Below are 6,219 nucleotides of genomic sequence, written 5' to 3' on the forward strand. Positions count from 1 at the left end.
TCTTCTTGGGAGAAAAGCAATGACAAACCTAGACAGCATCTTAAAAAGCAGAGACATCACCTTGCCAACAAAGGTCCGTATAGTTAAAGCTGTGGTTTTCCCAGTAGTGAGAGCTGGGCCATAAAGAAGGCTAATCACAGAATAATTGATGCTTTTGAATTATGGTGCTGGAGGAGACTCTTGAGGGTCCCATGGACTGCAAGAAGATCAAACCTCTCCATTCTTAAGGAAATCAACCCTGAGTGCTCACTGGAAGGACAGATCCTGAAGCTGAGGCTCCAATACTTTGGGCACCTCATGAGAAGAGAAGACTCCCTGGAAAGGACCCTGATGTTGGGAAATATGGAGGGCACAAGGAGAAGGGGACGACAGAGGACGAGATGGTTGGACAGTGTTCTCGAAGCTACCAGCATGGTTTGACGAAACTGCGGGAGGCAGTGGAAGACAGGAGTGCCTGGCACGCTCTGGTCCATGGGGTCACGAAGAGTTGGACACGACTAAACGACTAAACAACAACAACAACAACAGTGGACCATTCCTGGAAAAAATAAAACCAGGGTGCATTGAAACTCCTGGGTCAGGTGAAGACAGTGAAGAAAGAAACTTCCTGTTCAGGATCTGAGCATCTGGACCAAAGATCTCCATTTCAGCAACAAAGGAAAAGCGGGGGAATAACACAGGGAGTCCCTGGGTTCTGTGCTGGAGCTAAGTATTCAGGCACCAAAGTGAGTGTGTGTGAAGAGTGATTAGAAACACAGTAATCAGTAAATCAGTCTTCAGTGAGTATTCCACTTATGGCTAGGTCCAATAAGGCTTTCTCCCTGTGTGCTACATGCATTGGTATTTTCTCTATAGAATGACTAGGGCAATCATCATTAGGGTGAGTCCCTTCCTTGCCATAATATATCATATTTCTTTTGTGGTTTGATGGGACCACACTCCCCCAGCTATCTCCTGTACAGATGACTTTCAACAGGATCTTCCCTGAAGTGACAAATATAATGTTCTAGATACCTTTTTCATTAGGCTTCCGAACTCCTGCTTTTCCTGCACGGAAGACCAAACAAACCAAAGCCATATTCAAATATCATAAGCAATGCTGAAGTGAAACATCTTGCAGCCTTTTGCAGGTAGCAGCCTGCCAACATCTGTTTTTCTGGCTTCGTTTGTATATAACACAAAACCATAATTTAGCATTATCGGAACATGCCTGGGATACATTTGGACATGCCTGCTCAGCCCTCACAACTGCAAGGAGGTGATTAGAAGCATATGCTTCAGATTTTCAATTAACTGTAAATTAACCAAAGTTTGCCATGGTTTGGACCTAATAACAAACCGTGATTAATTTAAAACTGAAAGCAAATGTTTACAGTTTTTTCTTTTAGCATTAAAGGTTCTAGGCTGAATTCTAGAGTCTCAGATATAATCATATGTGCCTTGGTGTTCAGTTAAAGTCATCGGCTGAGGAAGAGTAAGTAAGCACTGACCAAATTCTGAAAACCATACATATACATAGTGGGATGATAGACTTTTATCCTGCAACTAGTATACACTCATTAGCAATCCTTCCAACAGGAACATCTACCCCAAGGAAGAAAACAGTATTTTAATATTTTTTTGAAAGCCATCCAGAGTGGCTGGGGAAGTCCAGCCAGATGGGTGGGGTATTAATAATAATAATAATAATTGGCCTAATGACAGCTCATTCCTTGCTGAAATACTCCAGAGGATAAGTTTGTGGCCACAGGACTCCCTGAGTGCCATTCACTCAGAAGTAGCTCCTGCAGTGCCTTGTGGACTTACTTCCTGTTTAGTGTAAGTAGAATAGGATCAAACTTTTATGCCAATTACAATCTACAGGACACAATACATCTAAGGAAGTGGAAACCGCAGGGATAGGAAGTTAAGAAGTTCAGCCAAGTGGTCCAAAGAGTAAATGAAAATAATTCTGGATAACCTTGGGAAAGAGACTAGTCTCAAGATGTTGTTCCAATACTAACACAGAAACAACAGAATTAATATCAGTAGGAAGAGCACCCAGAGCTGCAAAATGATCCAAAAAGTATGAAATACACAGAGGCGCACTGGTATTTCAAAAAGTTCCATTTTACTGCTTTAGGAGTACATTGACACATTCCAATCTGAGCTAGCCAGAATTAAGTAATGCTTCATTTTTCTAAGATTAATCAGGATACTTGGTGTATATACTTCATTTTTTAATATATATTTTTATGTTTTAAAAATGTAACCTAAATCAACACTGTTTTGGGATAACGAACATTAATTTAACAATTAACATTACTGTATTATTCTTTCTGTAGATCACTTTTACATGGTTTTCTGGTTCAATGAGAATGAGAAAGAAGGCAGTAATACTAGAGCACTGCAGAGGAACACTATAAAGAAGAAAAATGGAGGCAGTTACAATGAAATATGGGAGTATGGAAGGACTCTATGAAACGCAGCCAAGGCATACAGGGGAAATTATAGGAGGGCAGAAATAGGCTGCAGCAATATAGATAAAAGAAAGAACACAGTTGCAAGTGTGGATGTGGACAATAGTTTTTCAAAGGCTTGAGCATTGTCTGAGAGAGGCATCCTTTCCTATGACATTTTGTTGCACTTTTCCAGAAACCACCTAAGTAAGCTTGCTTTATCTTCATACTGCAAAATCAGTTTGAGGAGAAGCCATTGAGTACATACGTAAACATGGAATGCCAATACAGTGGTACCTCGGGTTACAGATGCTTCAGGTTACAGATGCTTCAGGTTACAGACTCCGCTAACCCAGAAATAGTGCTTCAGGTTAAGAACTTTGCTTCAGGATGAGAACAGAAATCATGCTCTGGCGGCGCGGAGGCAGCGGGAGGCCCCATTAGCTAAAGTGGTGCTTCAGGTTAAGAACAGTTTCATGTTAAGTACAAACCTCCGGAACGAATTAAGTACTTAACCCGAGGTACCACTGTATTACATTTATAAACCAGCATACTCAATATGCTAAGCACCTGGTCACTAGAATGGCAATGTGTCATCTAAATTAATTTATAATTTAAAAAACTCCATGAGCTCCTGTGATGACCACAACAACAGTATTAGAGGTGAAATTAATCCATTAAAAGCAGACAATGGCATCCCTTTTACTGGTGCTTTAAAATTACTGATTTGATGATTCAGTTTGCTAAGAATTATGAGAGAAAACAGGATGAGGAGGTAATTGTTATGTATTGACGTTCTCACCCTGGCCACCAGGAGTATCATGTAGATAGTTTTCACTCAGGTCCACGTCAGTTATTTTAGGCGGGAAACCCTGGGTTATTGTTGCTACAATGTTGACAGCCGGCTGCCTATAAAAGCAGGCCGGCTGAGCTGTTTGCTGTTCAGTTCTGTTCCAGCTTACAAATAAAGAGCTGCTTTGGAAGAATCGCTGTGTCGTCTGATATGTTCACCCACAACTTAACAGTAATATTTTCTTTTAGGGACTGTGAAAATGCTAACAATTGTCCTCAAAATAAGCACCTGGTTAATGAAGAGCCCTGACATTACAGCTTGAGACAGCAACCTTCCCTCCTCATTCCTTAGAAAAAAAACAAACTCCTTACAACTCACAAGAACAAAGAATCAATGTCAGTGGCCTGAAGGCTTTATGTAGTTACTTTCCATTAATCAGCCATGGGAAAGAAAAACTGTGTGCTGTTTAATTGGTTGGGAAACAAGGCACAGATAATAAAATGAATTTCAGGAGATGATAATGAGCAGCTGTTCAATAGATGTAACTTTGCCAAACAATTTCCATAAAATGTAAGATATTGTACAATCTCACCTATTGAATTTACATAAAACACTTTGGCAATAAATGTCTAAATTGTGAATACAATGGTTTACACTATATGAGTGTTACTTTAATTCAATTACTCAGAATAGTCATTAATTATCAGAATATATAGTTCAGTAATTTGTCAGTTTATCCCTGAAGGGGTTGTGCAAGCACAACATTTGTGTAGCACTTCAAATGGGTAGATTCCATCCAGAAAAATGGCACCATTAGTCTCAGTAGAAAATTGCTTAGCTTCAGCAAATTAAATCTAGACATTGCCTAAAAGCAGGACTTAAAGTTCAGTGAAGCAGCTACCTACAGACACTGTGAGGCAGAAACACTTAAGATTACAAATCCTTAATTTGCCTCTGCTTCAGATATGTTTAAAAGATGAAGGTGAGGAAAATTGCCAGAGAATAATGAAGGGCTCTTTTCTCATTCTGAGGCATAACAGCTAATACCTCCAAGTGGACAAGTCTTTTGGACACAGCAATTTAGAAGCAGAGTTAATTACAAGTTTACTCTGTGTATAAATAAAGCAGAATAAAAGCTTCAAGATAACTCCAAATTATGAACAATCTAAATATTGTTGGATTTTTAGCCCCTTGGTTTACAATGTTTTCCTCTGCAACTGTATGTGTCACACACCCACAAATACCATCTTAGAACAATATTCAGTAATCTGATGAAGTGAGCTCAGGACTCTAGTTTGTGAATGTTTATTCCTAAGAACATAAAGAGTTCTACTAGATTAGACCAAAGCTCCATCTAGTCCAGCATCCTATTTCTCACAGTAGGTAACCAAATCCAAACCTTTATCTAATCCCCTTTTAAAGTTGCCTAAGCTAGTACCACCATCATATCTTATGGCATCTAATTCCACAAGATATGTCCACAGTAGTGGGTGTTAAAGAATCAACTCACCTGAACATGCCATTTTTAACTTTTAAAAAATCCAATAGAATATTAATATACTTTAAAATGTAGATGGAGAATCTGTGGCCATGGTGACTTGAGAGTGATGGGAGTTTGACAACAACATCTAGAAGGCCACAAGTTCCCCATCCCTGATTTAAAATAGATTAAAATTATATTGATATTTTTAAAAGATAAAAATGGCATGCCCTTCCAGTTAAAATAAGCACACTGATAAATGGCAATGACAGCAAATACAATAGTGGTGTGCCGATATAGAAGTGCGTCAAACGTCTCAGCCACAGAAACAACAGTGACCTTAATGTAGGCGTCTGCTGCAGACCAAGCGACTGAAGACTTGGATGATGTGTTCATAGAGCAGATTAAGGTAAAGGTAAAGGTACCCATGCCCGTACGGGCCAGTCTTGCCAGACTCTAGGGTTGTGCGCCCATCTCACTCAAGAGGCCGGGGGCCAGTGCTGTCCGAAGACACTTCCTGGTCACGTGGCCAGCGTGACATCGCTGCTCTGGCGAGCCAGAGCCGCACACGGAACGCCGTTTACCTTCCCGCCAGTAAGCGGTCCCTATTTATCTACTTGCACCCGGGGGTGCTTTTGAACTGCTAGGTTGGCAGGCGCTGGGACCGATCAACGGGAGCGCACCCTGCCGTGGGGATTCGAACCGCCGACCTTTCGATTGGCAAGCCCTAGGCGCTGAGGCTTTTACCCACAGTGCCACCCGCGTCCCTATAGAGCAGATTACCAAACAATAAAAAGGAGAGATATAGTATTCATGGGAAGCTTAAACTTCCCTGATATTTGTTGGAACTCAAACTGTGCTAAGAATGTAAGGTACGGCAAACTCCTCCATTGCGTCGCTAACAATTTAATCTCCCAGAAGGTGGAAGAAGCAACAGTACTCATCATCCTGGAAAAAAGTGACAAGTGGGGTGCCACAGGGTTCTGTCCTGGGCCCATTACTGTTCAGCATCTTTACAAAAGACTTGGATATTGGAAATTGAGGGGAGGCTCGTCAAATTTTCAGAGTACACCAAACTGGGAGGGGTAGCTAATATTGCAGAAGACAGAATCAGAATTCAAAATGATCTTAACAGATTGGAGAACTGGGCCAAGCTAACAAAATGAATTTCAATAGGGACAAATGTAAGGTTCTGCACTTAGGCTGGAAGAACCAGATGCACAAATATAGAGTGGGGGGCTTACTAGCAGTACATGTGAAAAAGATCTAGGGGTCTTGGTGAACCACAAGCTTAACATGAGTCAACAGTGTGATGCAGCAGCAAAAAACCCTAATGCTATTCTAGACTGTGTCAAGAGAAGTATAGTGTCCCAGTCAAGGGAAGTAATAGTTCCACTCTATTCTTCCTTAGTCAGACCCCACCTGGAATACTGTGTCCAATTTTGGGCAGCAGAATTTAAGGATATTGACAAGCTGGAACATGTACAGAGGAGGGCAACCAAGATGAT

This window comes from Podarcis muralis, chromosome 10, assembly GCF_964188315.1.
Source record: "Podarcis muralis chromosome 10, rPodMur119.hap1.1, whole genome shotgun sequence".
Lineage (NCBI taxonomy): Eukaryota > Metazoa > Chordata > Lepidosauria > Squamata > Lacertidae > Podarcis > Podarcis muralis.